The 17,608-nt window shown below is 54.5% G+C and overlaps 1 protein-coding gene across 7 annotated transcripts in view; it reads right to left on the minus strand.

Moving 5' to 3' along the window:
* Positions 1–13,977, minus strand: part of CYRIB (CYFIP related Rac1 interactor B) — a 146,544-nt gene extending 132,567 nt beyond the window's left edge. For 2 of the 7 annotated variants that reach the window (XM_055314095.1, XM_055314099.1), the window contains exon 1: positions 13,228–13,363. The gene's annotated coding sequence lies outside the window, so the exon portion shown is untranslated. Of the gene's footprint in view, positions 1–11,038; positions 11,217–13,227; positions 13,365–13,960 lie in introns of those variants that run through there. The other 5 variants (XM_055314097.1, XM_055314101.1, XM_055314098.1 and 2 more) reach the window with 4 other exon arrangements.
* Positions 13,978–17,608: the final 3,631 nt, after the last annotated feature.

Consider the following 17,608-nt stretch of genomic DNA (forward strand, 5'->3'; position numbering starts at 1 on the left):
CTGGGTGGCTCAGAGGTTTAGCACCTGCCTTTGGCGCAGGGTGTGATCCTGGAGACCCAGGACTGAGTCGCACGTCGGGCTCCCTGCATGGAGCCTGCTTCTCCCTCCTCCTGTGTCTCTGCCTCTTTCTCTCTCTCATAAAATAAATAAATAAATAAATCTTAAAAAAATAATAATAAAGGGAAAGGGAGAGAGGAGGCATGAGCAGATGGAGGGGTAGAAGGAGAGAAACAAGCACACTCCCTGCTGAGCACAGAGCCCGATGCAGGGCTTGACCCCGGGACCCCAAGATGGTGACCTGAGCTGAAACTAAGAGTCAGACGCTCACCCAACTGAGCCCCCCAGGCGCCCCCTGAGCTGGTATTTATGCAACATGTTATCCACATTTTTAATTTCTCCTTTAGGAAAGCTTCCAAGAAATAGGTTCACTGGGTCAAATGTTCCAAATATCTTCATGGCTCTTGACATAAATTGCCATGGTTTCCCAGAAGGGTCTTTGGAGGACCCAGTTGGCCACCAACAAAAAGATATAGGTGCCTTCACAGGGCAGTGACACTGTTCACAGGCATCATTGGGGTGGGGACAGGGGCACCTGCTGGGTTTTCTCTGCAGTGAGCTCTTATGGAATATTCCGGCCTCTGCACATCAGCACATGCACTCACAGGGTCTTTTCAACTCCCCCTTGTTGAGTGGGAGCTCCATAAAAGTATAAGAATTAGCTCCAAAGTGGAATCAAATACTCCCTCCCCCCATCCCAACAGCTACTTAATATGAAGGGGAACAAAAGATCAGGTTCCTTTTCTTTCAGTTTTAGGTGTCCAAGGTCTTGAGACAAAGATCAATTTACCTGTGGGAGGCATGTTTTGACCACCTTCCTAGTCATGAAGGGAGGTGCTGGAGGAAGGGGGGCTGGAGGAAGGGGGGCTGACCTAATAGGTCATACCTTGTTTATTCCCCATTTATTTCTGCAAGGGGGAGGTCTAGGGTAAAGTCACAAGTATGCAAATGTCGTTTCTCTACACTTCCCCTGTATTTCACCACTGAAACTTTGAGAAACGCTGCTTGGGAAAGAGAAGGTCCCAGTGGGAGGCAGTGCCTCGGGGACCAGGGTCACCTCCCAAGGCTGGGGTCCCTCATGGGCCCAGGAGCCCTTTCAGATCAACTCGAGATGGGGGCATTCAAACACAACCTTCAGATGTGCAGCATCAAGGGCAGTCATAAAGGTCCTACTCTGGGGGGCTGTTGCGACCAGAGACTTTCCTTTCCTTTTTTTTTTTTTTAAAGATTTTACTTATTTATTCATAAAACATACAGATAAGAGAGGCAGAGACGCAGGCAGAGGGAGAAGCAGGCTGCATGCAGGGAGCCCGATGCAGGACTCGATTCCAGGACCCCAGGATCATGCTCTGAGCCAAAGGCAGACACTCAACCCTTGAGCCACCCAGGTGTGGCATTAAAAAAAAAAAGTGTCAAGCCTCTCTAGACCCATCCCATCCACTAGGTCTGACACACAGGACAGCCGGTCTCCAAAAAAGTCTCTCCGAAGTTAATCACACTCAAGCTGGAGAGACCCCCGGAATACTCACATGCATGTATTATGTACATAATATATGTCGCCCAACACCAACCGGGTCAGGACAACTGTGCATTCTGAAAATGTCCCCGACGCACGACAACATAAATGGAATCATATCACATGCTACTTTAACTCAGCTATATTCAACTCTATTCAAGCAACCTAACCTTTTTTTTTTTTTAAATAAATTATTGGTTGGTTAAGCGTCCAACTATTGGTTCTGACTCAGGTTGTGATCTCAGGGTCATGAGATTGAGCCCCATGTCAGGCTACCTGCTTAGCAGGGAGTCTGCTTGAGATTCTCTCTCTCTTCCTCTGCCCCTCCCCCCACTCACCTGTCCACTCTCTCTCTGATAAGTGAATACATCTTAAAAAAAATAATAAAAGTTTAAATAGTGTAAAAGTGTATTTTGCCTATTGGATTTGAGTTGTATTTGAGTTTTTTGTTTGTTTGTTTTTTGGACATCGGACACTACTGTTTATGCCACACGTTTACTCCTACATGTTACTGCACAGCATCACAGACACAAAATCATGCATATGCAAACGATCCCTCAGGGACAATTTGGGAGACTGTCCGAGATCATTTTCACCATGCTGTCTGACTTCTGAAAGTCATGATTGAGATGTGACTCTACTATGTAAGGTTTCCTCTCTTTCGGGGCTTTTAGGTTGTGAGGGATGTGTCGTCTGTTAGGTAGTGGCAGAGAATCAGTCTCGGATCACAACAGGAAACCAGGCCTCCCAGGCTGGCAAACACTGGGGGGAGGGCCCCTGGCTTTATAACCACCTTTACAAAGTTGTCTGGGCACGAAAACCCGCCCTCGCACTGGGTCCCAAGCTGGCTGTGCAGCCCTTATAGGGCATTCCTCTCCTTGGCCTGCTCCCTCATTCTTTCAAAGAGTGGCCTGGATGATTCTCAAACTGCTGTGTGACTCTGGGCAACTCACATTATCTCTCTGGGCCTCCACTGGTTGTCAACACAGATCCCACGTTGGAGGAGAATCGGCACTGCCCAAGTGGGATTCCCAGACAAAGCTCCCCCTATGGTGAGATGTTGACCACCTCAGCACTTTGGGCAGGTGACCCTGGGATCAGTCACCTCCAGCTAGGACATGCTTCCTCTTTTATTGCCCATCTCCCAAACCATACCTCACAAATCTCTTTCCTAGGGGAGCCATGCCCCAAAAAAGCCTGGGGAAGGATGGGACTAGGTGATCTTCAATGTCCTTTCCATCTGAACACCAGCCACCCCACCCCTGGCACGCCCAGAGTTAGAAACGCATGGTACAGGGGGGCAAGAGAGGACAGCACCTGGAGGTTCTCTAACTGGGTCTGTAACGGGGACCTCCGCACCAGAATCACCTGAGAGAGCTCGTTAACAATGTGGATTCTTGGCCCTTCCGCCCAGGAAGCACACCACGTTGTCAGATGAAAGGGATACTGCGGAAGATGGAACGCACGCATAGAATGTTCTGGCAACTTCACACAGCGAAAATGGATGGGAGGAACACGCAGAAGTATTAATGCTGTATCTGCTGACTTTCTCAAGGCTACAACGATCAGCTTCCAAACATTGGATTTTCCTTTCAAATTCAACCCCCCCCAAAGCATGAACCCACAGTACCTATCTCCCCCCCAAATCTTTCTCTTGTGGGGGTGCCCGCAGACCACGCGACACGCTGCAAATCCCAAGACCAAATGCAACAAGAAGTGTATTAATAGTGTGAGTCAGTTTCACACTGAATTTACCAAAAAACCTCACCACTCAAATTAGATCCATCTACTTCCAAGAGTAGCTATAATTTCTGACCTTCCTTGGCTGACCACTCGTAGTAGGTAGTGTCGGCGATGGTGGTGGCCGAGATGCCTACCATGGAAACCACCCCCTTCCAGCAGCATCGGCCAGCCGCAGTGGTTACTCTTTGTAGCCTGCACCCTTTGGAGATTTCTGGAGTTATGATCGAGGTTCACTCGAAAGAGATAGTCAAAATAGCGGTGGGCACTGAAGCTGGCGGGGTGTGCTTTCCTTCTAGCTCTGAGTTTTCTCAGCGTCCTCACCTGTGAGATGGGGGCACCATGACCTGCCTCACACAGTTCCTGCGAACGAAAGAAATCAAATATGCAAATACACACCATCCATGCTCAACAGGGAAAGCTGTGATCATTTCAGGGGAGACCAATATAAAACAAAATCACTAAACCCACACCGTGATGCTCATGGGCGGCTTACGATTTGGGGAGGCCTTTGCTTGGCCATAAATGCCTGCACAAAAGGCTGGATATGCTGCCTCAGTCTCCTCTCCCACCCCGCTTCCATCGGCCCGCTGCTCTGTCCCCTCTGGTGTCAAGTGACTGCCCCTGCTATCCTGTCCCCAAACCCAGCCAGAGAGCATCTCCAGTTCCTGGGTGGCAGGGGCACGGGTTGGCCCAGGGAAACAAAGCCTTCCTTCTCAAGCGGCACAGGCCTTAGGGGCCTGTGTGGGTGGCAGCGGGACACACACACTGTGTCCCCCACACAGACCCATCACAGGGCCTACCACACAGTAGGTGCTTGCTTCATTACAGTCACGGAATAGCAGGACGGATCCGGCTCCTCCATTGCGAACTGAACACTGAGAACGACGAAGGCTTGCTCAGAAAGGACTGGAAGACGTCACCCGGCTTTCATTCACAAGCCCGTGTGATCTTGTGCACACAGCCTGGCCTCTGGGGCCTCTGGGACCTCTGGGGCTCAGAGCAGTACGCAAAACCAGAGTTCAGGGGAGCAGAGCAGACATTTTAGGATGTTATTGACCGAGTTTCACTTCCACATTGCCTTCTGCATCCTGCTTCAACTCTGGTTTTGAGCAAAGCTGGGGGCCCTGCAGAGACTCGCAGGAAAAGCCTCTGTTATTCGGTTCGCTCTCCCCGAGCCCCGGCCCCTGAGGCTTGTGTGGATAGCAGACCCGGTTTCTGCAGCACCTCTCAGACATCAGGCCACGAGCCAGGCACATTCAGACATTTTCTGATGTAAGAGCCACAACAAGCTGCAAAACAGGCGCTGTGATGCCAGAAGAGGTTGTGCAATCTGCAAGACTCCACAGCTAGGGAGCGGCTGCAAACCGAGACGCGGCTGACCCAGGCCGCCCGGTTCTGCACCAGTGTCCCCTGTCACAGGAGACCCCCTGAGGGCCCAAGCACAGCGTCTGGTTTTGCATAAAGCCACCGCAGCAGTCGGGCATTATCTTAAACGTCCGCTTCCCATGAAATTCATACCCTGCATCTCTGCCAAGAGGATGGCCCTGGCCTGAAACTTGCACTGGACAAATCACTTCTCACTCACCTGTGACTAGGTCCCGGGAGAAGGAGGGGGGCCTCTGGGGAGCATTTCCACCAGGAGGCCAGCTAGCAGCTCTCATGCACATGACCTGAGTCCTTCCAACCCTCTGGAGAGGCGGGTGTACTTAGCCCAGCTTCACCGTGACAGTCCTGGCTCAGCAAGGTGAGGGACTGGCCCAAGGTCACACAGCCGGTGAGTGGCAGGGCCAGGGCTCCTCGAGTTCCATGCCGTGGCATCGTCTGCTGAGCAGGCACTGGGTTTAAATTCCCAAGAGCTCCGGGTGGCCAGACAGAGCCAGTCACATGAGGCTCCCCAAAGCAGATAAGCAACGGCGGCACTCGCTGCCCAAGCCTCCTCTCGCCCTTGACCCCTCCATATAAATGCACCCTGCTGTACTCCCCACATCGGAGGATGCTGGCGGAGTGGGAAGCAGGCCATCAGCTTCTGACGGCATGTGAACTCGACCTGTCACTTTTCTTGTGTTGGACCTTCTTTCTCACGTGGATTTAAGTGCTCTGTCCTCTGCTGGAGGAAGGTCACCAGGACTGGCACCGCTGAGCTGGGGCAGGACATCCAGTCAGCACCATCCGCTGGGCTGGGGCTGCCTTGCACTGAGGCCTGGCCCAAGGCACTCACAGGCAGATACCATGGAGCCATGCGGAAAGGCCGGGCTAAGACACAGGTTCCAGGCCTGATTTGGCTTCTTGGGCAAGATGCTTCCCCTCCTGGGTCCCAGTTCCCTCCTGTTAAATTAAGAGTGCTGGACGCCTAAAACCTGACATCTGAGCTTGAGCTTCCTGCTCAATCCTCCCAGCCCACAACCACGTGTGAAGGCCTGTTGTGCTCACACCTCTTCCCTTCCTGCCTCAACAGTTGAGAGGGTATCGGCTTTGTGGTAGATGAAGGAGGGTCTCTTCTTGCCACCCCTCTGTGTCCTCTCTGTACTCTGTCCTAGGCCTCCATCTTTTTAATCATATGGCCAATGGGCACGGCTGCCTCTTCCACTAGCTGAGCTCTCAACTGTCTTAGGGCCCTCGGGTGTCATTCATTATCAGAGTCACAACCATGTGAGTCCAGTCCTGAATGAAGGAGGGGAGAGGGGGCCTCCAGGCTCTCCCTACTCAAAGTATGATCCATGGCCCAGAGCTTCCCATGGGAAAGAGTAAGGAATGCAGAATCTCGGTGCACCCCCAGCCTCTGACTCAGAATCTGCAAAGGAACCCCCAAGTGATTTGGGGGCACGCTCATTGGGGAAGCACTGCTCCCAGATGCCCCCCAGCTCTCACCTGCCCCCATCCCACATCCTTGGCTTTGACCACCTAGAAGCCTTCCAACCCGTAGGCCTTAGCGGGACTTACTAAAATATGGCCTGTCATTAACCAAAAAAGATTTGTCTTAGGAACCTTCTAGAAAGCTGTCAGGGACTCTCACAAACAGGATCTGAAATGCTCTAGGGTGATTCCTGGCATGTGGTACCCACTGCCACCCTCCCCTGCCACTGAGTCTCAAGGAAGCTCAAGCAGCTCTCAAAAATGTTGAGGTCCCTTACCCCTGGTTCTGTGGATTTGGCTACTGTCACCCTCACCACCCATCAGCCCCTATAAACGGATGATTGCCCAGCTGCCAACCCACACCCCACAGCAGAGACAAAGCAGGCCACCTGCCCCTCACGGACCCTGTGTCCATGCTCAGAAAAAGCTCTTCCCTCATTCTCTACTCTTGACACTTAATCAACTTGGAAAGAAAAGTAACTTTTCCAGGTCAGCCCTGGTGGCTCAGCAGTTTAGCACCTGCCTTTGCCCCAGGGCGTGATCCTGGAGACCCAGGATCCAGTCCCACATCGGGCTCCCTGCATGGAGCCTGCTTCTCCCTCTACCTGTGTCTCTGCCTCTCTCTTTCTCTCTGTCTCTCATGAATAAATAAATCAAATCTTAAAAAAAAAAAGTAACTTTTCCAAAACATGTTTCCAGTTTTTTAATAAACCCTGCAATTCCTCTAACGGTTTCAGATCATCTTAAATATTTATTAATACCACTCTCAGCCACACTTCTTTAAACAAATCTCCTCATTGACTTCGATTATTTATATATTTACGAACATGATGTCTCCTTCCCTCAGAGCAGATGGCAACTAGTAAGTCTTTGGAAAGGAGGAAAAAAAAAAAATCAATGGGACAGAATGTAAACTCCAGTGACTCCCTGATTTACTCTTCTTGACAAGCTCCGGTACACTTATCTTCCCATTCAGTGGAAGCGCCGTACGCTAGAGAGTCAACGACTAGTTTGGGAGAGCATCGAGCCTTGAACCGGAATGGAGGAAGAAGCTCCCAGCGTAGGGCTCAATTCCCAGTGAGAAGCCCTGTTAGTGGAGGGATAGGACAATGGGACAGGGAGAGGGATGGAAAGAGCTGGGGGAGCGGAGAGAGAAACCTACACTGGGGAGCACCTCCTGTGTGCCATGCACGGTGCTGGGAGGTCCTCCACGCGACCTGAGTCCATCTTCACAACAACCCTCATGTGAATGCTGAACACCCAGGGAGAGAGGACAAACCTCGCCCAAGGTCACAGGGCTAGGATGCAGCAGAGCCAGGATGGGAACCCCGGCAATATACCCGCAGGGCCCCTACAAGTAGAAAAGGATGACAGGAAAAATGTAATTGCCTTAACCTCATGCATTCTTGGCTACGAAGTTACTCTCCTGCTTTCGGCCTGGTGAGGCCGAGCACTCCTTTTCAGACCCATCCAAAACTCCATTCCCGGGACACCTGGGTGGCTCAGCAGTTGAGCATCTGCCTTCAGCCCTGGGATCAAGTTCTGGGATCAAGTCCCACATCGGGTTCCCTGCAGGGAGCCTGCTTCTCCCTCTGCCTAGGTCTGTCTGCCTCTCATGAATAAATAAATAAAATCTCAAAAGAAAAAAAAAAAACTTCATTCCCCAGCAACAGGAACTCTGTCCATCTGTGAACCTGAGGGACTCAGGTGATGGTGCAGAGCCGGAAGGGGTCCACAAGGAGGTTGTGAGTGCCACGGAGCACATCAAGAGTTAACTTGATGAGAAAGTGGGAAAAAAAAAAGACCTTTGCCCTCTGAAATGGATGAAAAACACCATCTTAATGATGCTTTCTTTATGGGGCCTGTATCAAGTGTCCCAGATAGGGAAAGTGAGAAAGAATAAAATCAGCCACGTCCCCCTCCCGCCTCATTTTACTTCTCTGGAGAAGGTCCAAGTCAAGCTAAAGCCGAGAACTGGGTCTGGCCTTGGAGAAGCTCCAGGTGAGGAGACACATGATGATTGCCACTCATCCAGGGTCTCGGCTGCGGGGGTCACACTGCTGCATGAGCACCACCACCACCACCACCCCCCCATCTACAAACAAGAAGGCTGAGGCTCTGACGCGGGGGGGGGGGGGGGGGGCAGATGGGCAGGGGGAGGCAGAAGCGGGTGTGTGGATGTTGGTCTTGCCCTCTCGCTCAGGAACCTGCGAGTGACCCGCAGGGGCGGGCGGGGATGACTTGGCCTGTTGGCAGATGGGGACCCGGTGGCCCCAGTTGCAGCGCCCTCCCGCAGGCCACCTGGCCGGCGCAGGGAAGGTGGACCCGCTTTTAGCCCGATCTGTCCCTGACACAACACGGCCCCACGCAGCGCGCGCGCTGGAAGCTGGTCTCCCCGAAGACGGCCAAGTCCCAGGCTGCCGGAGCCACGGGACGGGGTCCCCGCACGCGGGGAGGTGGCAGCAACGCTGAGCACAAGGCCACCATCTTTTGGCACGGGCGTCCTCTCAAGAGTCCCTCCTGTCACGGTGTCTGGATCCCAAAGTAAGAGCTGTCAAGACGGGGATTCCAGACCCGGGAATCGAGATGCACCGGGGAGGACCTGCCAAAGAACGCTTTCAAGGTCACGCACAGGCCAGGGTCAAGGTCACCCGCAGGCCAGGGCCCTGCCCTTGAGGTGCAGACCGGCGACTGTACCTCCGTAAAGGGCGGAGGGGAGAGCATCTTGCTCTCGTGCATCAGTCACAAGACGTGTGCTGTGGCCCCAAGCATATGCCGGACAGCCTGCCAGGTGCCAGGGGACCGCCAAGGGAGCAGAGCCCACGGGGCGGAGGGGGAGCACGGCTGCGTGTGGAAGCCGGGTGAGGTCCCGCACCCACCGCCTCCCGGAGGAGGGTCTGGGGGCCAAGTCCCGCACTCGCTCCAAGTCTTGTAAAATTAGAACAAAACCTCTGCTTCGCAGGTAACCAAAACCTCTGCTTTGCAGGTAACCGTGACCAGTCTCTGCATCTTAAAAATGCATGTGCACGTGTCAAACTGCGGGCGGCTAGTGCGTGAAGGTGCCTGCGATTGCTCCTACAATAATAGTAGCACCCAGGCTCACCTCCTGCCCTCCGGATGTGGGGGAAAAAAAAAACAAACCCACAGCTAAGATCCTACAAGAGGCACACAGAAGGCTTTGGGAGCTGAGATAGAAAGGGCGGCTGTCAAGGAAAGCCAAAATTGCTTGAAAATCTCCCACCAAAGTGAAGTGCAGACACCTTTAACTGAAGGCCATTTCCAAGGTCCCCCACCCACCGACCCTGCGCCTTAACCCAACCCAGTGTCTCTCCTCCAGCACACACACTGCTCCTCCCTGTGCCAAAAGCCTAGCAAGATCTGGAAAATGTGAACTCCGACGTGCCCCCCCAGGAAGAAAGCTCAGGCCCGCAGACCACTCCTGCATGCCCCTCCGAGGAAGAAAGCCACCTCTCCCCCAGCTGCCTCTGTGTTTACAGGAACCCCCCAAGTCTGGGAAAACAGCCCAGCTGTGAGCCCTGGCAACCCTCCTCGGACAGTCATCTGGCGGTGGCAATCAAAATGATGCTTCCTTTTCATTTCCACAGAATGCAATCTTTCAGGAATAGGAGAGGCTCAAAGTCAGAGTTTAAGCTCCTTTTCACAAGGAATCAATATTTTCACAAGATAATCCGCCTCGGGGAGGGGATGGATTACACAGATCCCAGGTGGCAAAATGTGGCTCTCTGGGGATTGTGGGATGGATGTTCCTGGGCAAGGAAGCCAAAATGTAGACCCACCCCCACTCATTTCTCAAAATTCACGAGCCAGGTCGTCATTTCACAAATTTCTACCCAGAGCCTCCCATGCGGCCAGGGACCGGCCAGGGACCCCGTGTAGGCGGTGGGGATGCAAAAATTGGAGGGGAGGCCAGTGACAATGACACTTTCCATGACTGCTCCCCCTCCAGGCCAGGAAATCCACGCTCACTTTCCCTAGGCCCTCCTCAAAGCACCCATTTTACAGACAGCCCTCTACCACCCAGAGAGGGTAAGCGGCTTGTCCAAGGTCACACAGCTGGGAAGGTGGCAGGGCCAGCAATCAAGCAGAGGTGCAAAGTCCACGTGACACTCCCCAGCGGTGCCTCCTTCCCGCTCAACCCCTCCCCCATCGGCTCCATTTCTTGCAGCAGGGTGGGGATCCGAGCCGCCGCCCCCTCCTCCGACCCGGGAAGTCCTCCGCCTCGGTTCCTCTTTCCTCCCACCCTCAACACTCAGGTTCGAGACCCACGCTGTGTGCACGCAGCCCCAGGAAAGCCCTGCAGGCTGCAAGGGCATCCACCCGAGGGCCCTGAACTTCCATTTCAAAAAAAAAGAAGAGAAAAGAAAAGAAAAAGATGATGAAAAAAAACATAAAGGGCAAAGAGGAAGTGCTCTCTAAACACGGGCGGGTGGTTACCCCAGGAGGAAGTCTTGAGGCCATTGGAGATTTTGCTCAGCACCCCCCGCCCTTAGTTCCTCTATTCGAAGCGCCTGCAGCCCCAGCCGCCGGTGCAAGTTGCCCGGGGGCTGCAGTGCGCGGGGCCGGAGCGGACCCTGCACCCTCACCTGGCCCCCGGGGCTGGGGGGCGGGGAGCCACCCCGAGCGCCCCCGAGCGCCCCCTCCCGCCGCGCGCTCCCCGCAGCTGCGTGCACCCGGGCGGAGGCCCCGCGGCGAGTGCGCCCCCGCCCGCCCCCCGCCCCCGCCCGCCTCCGCACCCGCTCCCGCTCCCGCACCCGCACCCGCTCCCGCTCCCGCGCCGGGCGCAGGCGGCTCCGGGGGCGCGCGGGCGAGCTGGGCGCGCTGGGGGGGCGGCGGGGCCCGGGCACCTACCTGGCGGCCGGCGAGCGGCGAGGGGCGCGGGGCGCGGGGCGCGGGGCGCGGGCGCTGCAGCGCGGGAGCCTCGGAGCCTCGGGGCCTCGGGCGCCGCCGCCGTTTCCGGGTCGGCGGGTCTCACGTCACCGCCACAGGTTCGCGAGCGGCCCCCGCCGCGGCGGCAGCGGCAGCGGCAGCGGCAGCGGCAGCAGGAGCGAGCGGCGGCGGCGGCGGCGGCGGCGGCGCCCCGGGGAGCGCCAGGCGAGAAATAACTATAAAAGGAAGAGACGCCTCGAGGAGGAAGAGGAAGCGCTGTTCACCTTCGCGCAGCCGAGCCGCGGGCGCTCGCACAAAAGGAGGACGCTCGCCGACGCCGCCTCCCCCCGCGCCCCGTCCCCGCCGCACCGCGGGCCCCGCGTCAGCGCGCGCGGCGCCCCGGGACCGCCCCGCGCCGGCCCCCACCCCAAAACCCGCGGCGGGCACGGGGCCGCAGGGGGGCCGCGGCGGGGTGACCTTGGGCGAGTCCCGGCTGGCCTGGCGGGGGAGCCGCTGCAGGGGGAGCCGCTGCAGGGGGCGCGCTGGCGGGGCGGGGAGGGGAGGGGAGGGGAGGGGAGCCGGGGTGGGGGCGCTCAGACCCGGGAACCCCAGCCCCGGGAGGCGCAGGGGAGCCGCGGCGGGGTGACCTTGGGCGAGTCCCGGCTGCCTGGCCTGGCGGGGGAGCCGCTGCAGGGGGAGCCGCTGCAGGGGGCGCGCTGGCGGGGCGGGGAGGGGAGGGGAGCCGGGGTGGGGGCGCTCAGACCCGGGAACCCCAGCCCCGGGAGGCGCAGGGGGAGCCGCGGCGGGGTGACCTTGGGCGAGTCCCGGCTGCCTGGCCTGGCGGGGGAGCCGCTGCAGGGGGCGCGCTGGCGGGGAGGGGAGCCGGGGTGGGGGCGCTCAGACCCGGGAACCCCAGCCCCGGGAGGCGCAGGGGAGCCGCGGCGGGGTGACCTTGGGCGAGTCCCGGCTGCCTGGCCTGGCGGGGGAGCCGCTGCAGGGGGCGCGCTGGCGGGGAGGGGAGCAGGCAGGGCTGGGGGGCGCTCGACGCCCCCTGCCCAGCTGGGGAACCCCAGCCCCCGGAGGCGCAGGGCTGACCCCAGGTTACAGCCTGTGCGCCCGGGCCCCAGCTCCAGCGCGAGGGTCCTGGCCTGGCTCGGCTCCCCCCTCCCCTGCGCTCCTCCAGGACGCCCGCCAGGCCCGCCTCGCTGCGGGGTCCCAACCTTCACTCGCCACCGTCCACAGATTATTTATTGAGGACCTACTAAGTGCCGGGGACTGATCTAGGCCCTGGGGGACCCGGCCGGGAACACACACACACCCACCCACCCACCCAAAAAAATTCTGGCCTGGGAGGCAGGGAGGACTGCAGTCAGTAAATATCTGATGTGTCTGGTGAAGCTAAGTGCTAGGGGGGAAAATAAAGCAGGGCCAGGGGGAGAGGGTGGGGGCGCCTGTGCCATCATGACTGGCTCTCCAAGGACTTTTAGTACAGAGATTCCCAGACAGAAAGCTCCTCTGAATGGGAACAGCGTCGGGGGTGGGGAGACCCCATCATTCCCAGTGTCTGTAATGGCACAGAATACATTTCCCCCATGTAACAGTGCAACATGCCTGGGGAGCTGCACTGGCCATCTTCCCTGTGCCTTGCTCCGCGCCCCCCCCCCCAAGCCCATCCTATCATTGTCTTGAAATTCCACCGCATTTCTCGGGAATATAGACCATGTTCTTTAAAGTATCTTTCCGCTGACCTCTAGCAGGGCATCCAGAGTTACACCCAAAGCCTTCAGTGTCCTTCCACCCTCCACCTCCAGCTATCCTGGATGAGTTGGGGGCTGGGATGTGCCCAAATAATATCAATTGTTGGCTTACCTAATTATGACCGGTGGGCTTCTTTTACAAAGATATCTAAAGCCTTCCGCTTACCCAGGCCCAGTGCTATTACCTGCCCCCCCCCCCAAGATCCGATTCCAACAGGACTTGCAAGGGGCTCCCTGCCTTCTATCTGCAGGAAAGCAGCCCAGATGACGGCGCAGAGGAGACCGAGGGGGAAGGGTGTCTATTCAACTTGGCAAGGAGGGAGCCCCAGAGAGGGCAGAAGAGATCCTAAAACTCTTCCTAGAAGTCCAGAGAGGCATTTGGGCAAAGTGAAAAAGAAGCACTTGGAAGCTTACCTGAGCGTCAGTGCCCTCATCTCTAAAGAGAGGACCTGCGGGCCACCTCGCCCTGGTGGAAAGGAGGCGACCCAGCTGGGTCTTGAACTAGGAACGTGAGGAGCAGAGGAGTTGGAAGCTGAGCTGAGCCGAGTCCATTTCTTTCTTGGCCACTTACAAAGTGGGCATTAAGAATTCCGAACATTTTTGAAGTTCTAACCGGTTGCCAAACGCTGTGCCCATCTAATTTAATTCTCAGAACAGCCCCACGAGGCAGGTTCATCATGCTCGGTGTTATGCAAGATACCAGAGCCGGGAGAGAGTTGGAATCTGCCCAAGGTCAGACTAATTAGATAGCTAGCGGTGGAGTTGGGCATGAACCCAGATTGTCTGGCTCCAAGGCTCAGCTCTTCACTCCAAACCTCAGTTTGCTTATTTATTAAATGGGATTGACAATAAGCTTCATTAGGTTGTGGTGGGGAATTAAATGAAACAATGCATGTGTAGAACCTAACCCATTAGTAAGACCCAGAAGAGCCCCTCTCAGCATTGTTGTAATTATCCTCACAATAATTGTGAAAGGCAAAAAAAAAAAAAAAAAAAAAATTGTGAAAGGCAAAAGGGTAAAGACCTTTCTGGCATGCTTGGGAACTGCAAACAGTTCGGAGCGAATGTAACACAGAGGGTAAATGTAGAGGGTTGGGAAGCAGGGAAGAAAAGGTGAAGTTGTGCGCAGGAGCTGGATCACACTTACCCTGCACTCCACTGAATTCAGAGATGTCCGAGATGAAGAATCCCACTCGTGCTTATGAGTTTCCACTCAGTGGATACAGTGAGGCTAAGAGGATGGTTCTGGGCCTCTGATCTTGCTCACCCAATCAGGTCCTGATAGATTTGACAAATTCAAGCATTATATCCTGGGGATAATGTCTGGGAAGTACCTACAGCGATCCACCCCTGCAGTGGCCTGCTCTGTGCCCCTGGGGTATCAACCCAGGCAGTGACAGGTTGAAGCCCAGGGCCTCGGGCTGTTGGGGCTGCTGCAACAAAACACCAGAGTCTGGGTGGCTTGCATGACATTTATTTCTCATGGTTCTGGAGGCTGGGAAGCCCAAGATGAAGGCCCCTCCATCGCTGGTGGCTGGTGAGGGAGGGTCCACTCTCTGGTTCCTAGCCTTCTTCGGTGTGCCCTCCTGACGGTGACCGAAGAAGGGAAGGAGCCCTCCGGGGTCTCTGTCACAAGGGCACTCATCCCATTTATGAAGGCTCCACTCTCAGGACCCAATCACTCCCGAAGGCTCCACCTCCACCACCATCCCACTGGGGATTAGGTTTCCACATAGGAATCGGGGAGAAGCACAAACATTCAGTCCATGGTATTTGGTGTCCTGTAAGGAGCATTGATTTGGGGGGTCGGGAAGGCTAGCCTACAATTCCCAGCTGTGCAGCTTTGGGCATCATTTACCTTCTGACTCGTTTCCTCATCTGTAAAATGGGAATAAAAACATTATCTTCTGTGGTTGAGAAGAGTATATGAGATCATGAATTTTTAATGCTTTCTAGGCTGTAAAACAGCATGCACATTTTACTTGCAATCTCCGAATCCTATTCTCCCACAGCACATGCTGTCCACACATCTTTCAAGCAAAGTTGCTGGCTCTTTCCCTCGTATATGCAAAAGCCCTTCAAAAATATGCCTTTCCCTGCTGAGCATTTGCCTTTTCACCAGAGTGAATGATATTACGCGTGGAAGGCAACAGAAGGTGGAAGTTAGGAGACGAGAGAGCACTGGTTTGTCCTGCTGGTTAGTACTTTGCCGTTAAGGAGGTTCCACATCCCACGCGGTAAAGCAAACTCAGTGACACTTTGCGTACCCTGTTGTCAGGGTTCCTGTACCTCTGGCCATTCAGAACCAGCAGACGTAAGGGAGGAGACTCACAGCCCAAAGTCACTGAATTTCGTGAGGGCCAAGTGGAAGGGGGCTTGCAGGTGGCTCAGAGAGTCCCTTCGGGTTGGAGGATTCCACTGGCCCCCGAGACTGGAACAGGCATCTTAACCTGGGAACCCAGAGCAGGCTCCAAAAGCTAGCGAGTGGGATGCCTGGGTGGCTTCGTGGTTGGGTGTCGGCCTTTGGCTCAGGGTGTGATCCCAGGATCCAGGATCGAGTCCCACATTGGGTTCCCTGCGTGGAGCCTGCTTCTCCCTCTGCCTGTGTCTCTGCCTCTCTCTCTCTCTCTCTCTCTCCTCTCTCTCTCTCTGTGTGTGTGTGTGTGTCTCTCATGAATAAATAACTAAAATCTTAAAAAAAAAAAAAAGCTAGCGAGTGATGGTTTCCAGGGACAGGGAAATTGGGCAGTAATTGCTTAACAGACACCCACTTCCTTTTGGGGTGATGAAAATTGTGGAACTAAGTCGAGGCAGTGGTTGTACAACATAGTGAATGTAATAAATGCCACTAATTGATCATTTCAAAATGGTTAGCTATAGATTACAAGATTTTCACCTGAATTTAAAAAAGGAAGGGGGTTGAGGGAGGAAGGAGGGAAGGAAGGAAAACCTGGTGGGGTTGGGACTGGTGAGCAAAGCCATTAGCGTATTTTCAACATTTCACAATGTCCACAATCGGGTGCCACCGACGAAGTGAATGTCAAAATCCCAGCAACTGGGTACTAGAACTCCTTCCCAGCAGCCAGCTTATGTAAATGATTCTTTACCGATTGAAAGTAAGAGGAATTCATATTGAATGATGCAGTTTTGATATTATTATTATTATTATTATAACTTAATTTCTGTCTCAGGAAAAAGATTGTGGTGTAGTGGAAAAGCTCTGGGCCCAGTTTGAGGGGCCTGAGTTCAAGTCCTAGCTCTGAGCAGCTGCAGGGCCCTGGGGAAAGTAAGTAGCCTCTCTGTGCCTCGTGTGTCCTGCTTTCATAAAATGGGGGGCGGTGACCTCTCCGCCACAGACAGCATTGCTGTGCAGACTGAAAGGGATCGTGTAAGTAGAATTTCACCTGGAACGTGCAAAACCAGTGGCAGTTTGTCGTTGTCACTATATGGCACACAAAATTTTCCAAAACATGTGTCTGTGGGGGAAAGCAAGCCAAAGACATCTTTGGGGGAGCTCTAGAAACCGTCACCTAGACTCTGATGACTTGGAACTACACAAATGAATTTTGCATGTGCCTGGTACGCAGTGTGTGGTCAGCAGCCCAAAGGGGACCGAAGCAGGGAGAGCCAGGCCCCCTTTGTCTCCACGCCTCTGGGTCTCCCCCAGCGACTACGGGGAGGTGAGAGGAGAGGATGTATGGCCACTGTCACTACATTAGAAAGTGAGAGTTACCACTGAGAACACAGCACATTTCCTGGGGTCATCTAGGGAGGGAGTGAGCAGCGTTTCCCAACCTCCCAGAGCCTGAGTCTCCTGAAAAGCCAGGAAATGTGATGTGTCGTGGAGGCATCCCTGAAAAGCAGTTACCTTCAGAGGAATTGGCTTGTGAATGGGCCAATTTGTATTGGACAGAAAAAATTAGTTATGTGGAGGGGTGATCTTGCATCAGCGAGGGGAGGAATCAAATGTCCCCCCTCTGATGGCACTGAAATAAAACCATTCACTCAATTGAATGTGAGTCATGTCTCTAAGCATAAAACGTCTCTCCACCCTGGACCACAGGCACAGATGTGCTGACACTCACGTGCACACACACACACACACACACAGGGAGGGGAGGGTGTTTATATGAGTTATTATTTCTAACTATGAAAGTAATGATGCTAATTCTAGAAACATCGCATGAGAAAAGTGTGAGAAAGCAAGCAAAACCCATCCATTATGGTCCTTCCAGGGTCAACTGTTCTTAACAACTTCATGTATTATCTCTTTTTATCTTTTTAAGATTTTATTTATTTATTTATTTATTTATTTATTTATTTATTTATTTTTTATTTGAGAGGGAGGGGCACAAGCAGAGCACGGGGCAGAGGGAGAGGGAGAAGCAGGCACCCCTTGAGCTCAGAGCCTCACTTGGTGCTCAATCCTGAGATCATGACCTGAGCCAAAGGCAGACGCTTAACCAACTGAACCACCCTGGTGCCCCTGCCTCTCCTTTTAAAATGCATTTTAATATACTTGCGATCACACTGTATCTACCTTGTTGAAGCTCACTTCCTTATTCACTGATGTGCAAGGCTGTCAATCCCACAGAGGTTTAAACAATAGGCCTGGCACACACTGACAGCCTGGAACCCACACAGGAGAGAGAACTACTGGTTCTCCTTCAGTCTCATTTCCTCCAGGCCAGATACTAGGTCTTATTCAGCACCGTGGGCCCAGCCCTTAGCACGGTACCCAAAACATAGCAAGTGCTAAATACACGTGTGCTAAATACCGAATGGATGGACAAGC

This window comes from Nyctereutes procyonoides, unplaced genomic scaffold (assembly GCF_905146905.1).
Source record: "Nyctereutes procyonoides isolate TBG_1078 unplaced genomic scaffold, NYPRO_anot_genome, whole genome shotgun sequence".
NCBI lineage: Eukaryota > Metazoa > Chordata > Mammalia > Carnivora > Canidae > Nyctereutes > Nyctereutes procyonoides.